Below are 1,398 nucleotides of genomic sequence, written 5' to 3' on the forward strand. Positions count from 1 at the left end.
CACATGTTCCATCAAAGGGAATGATCTAGAGGATGATGAGATCGAATCCGTATTATTGAAGAAATCCGGTGAAACCCTATCAAAGGGAGCAATGATATGGTATCATAATTTGCCATCTAATTCTATTGATTCCTTTGCTATGCTTGCAGATTCCTTCATAAAGGCACACACCGGGGCCATAAAAGTCGAGACCAGGAAGTTGGACCTGTTCAAGGTAAGACAAAAGGATAACGAGATGCTAAGGGAGTTCGTATCTCGTTTTCAAATGGAACGAATAGATCTGCCCCCAGTCACAAACGATTGGGCTATTCAGGCTTTCACTCAAGGTTTGAACGAACTAAGTTCGACAGCTTCACGGCGGTTGAAGCATAACTTGATCGAGTACCCAGCTATTACTTGGGCCGATGAACACAATTGGTACCAATCAAAAATTAGAGTCGAAGATGATCAATTGAGGTCTAAACCCGCTGCTCGAACGGATATCAATCGAGAACAAGGTCCGATCATGGACCAATATCGACCGTATAATGGAAACCACAGAATCAATGAATCGAGACGTAACCCCAGACAAAGCAACAAACGAAATGATCGAGGTCAAGGGTCTCGGGGGCTGATGAACAGAAGTAGGTTCGACAGGCCTACCGGATCCAAAGAAGCGCCACTGTTATCGGAGCATAACTTCAGTATTGATGCACCTGCCATCGTGTCAGCTATCAGACGCATCAAAGACACTACATGGCCTCGACCCATGCAGACCGATCCTTCCCAGAGGAATCCTAATCAAATGTGCAAATATCATGGCACCCATGGCCACAGAACGGAAGATAGCAAGCAACTAAGAGAGGAGGTAGCCCGATTATTCAATAAAGGGCACCTTCGGCAAACAAAACGAACAAGAAGAACCACAACACATCCTCCACAAGATCATCGGCGGCGTCGATACCCCTAAAGGACCGGTGCTTAAATGCATTAAGACATCGGATGTGAGAGAAAAACGACCTCGAACTCAGGATTACGCACCCATGGGAACTTTGTCCTTTAATGATGAAGATGCAGAAGGAGTCATGCAACCTCATAACGATGCACTGGTAATATCCGTACTTAAGAATAAAACTAAAGTTAAGCGTGTGTTAATTGATCCAGGTAGCTCGGCCAACATTATGGTCGATATAGATCGAAGGTTGTAGAACAGCTCGGTCTACAGGATCAGGTTGTTCCCGCAACCCAGGTTCTAAACGGATTCAATATGGGATGTGAAACCACCAAAGGTGAGATAATTCTGCCGATAAACACGGACGAGACTATTTAGGAAATGAAGTTCCACGTAATCGAACGTGATATGAGGTACAACGACCTTTTTGGAAGGCCATGGATCCGCAACATGAGAGCTATACCTTC

The sequence above is a fragment of the Nicotiana tomentosiformis genome, chromosome 12 (assembly GCF_000390325.3).
Source record: "Nicotiana tomentosiformis chromosome 12, ASM39032v3, whole genome shotgun sequence".
Classification (NCBI taxonomy): Eukaryota; Viridiplantae; Streptophyta; class Magnoliopsida; order Solanales; family Solanaceae; genus Nicotiana; species Nicotiana tomentosiformis.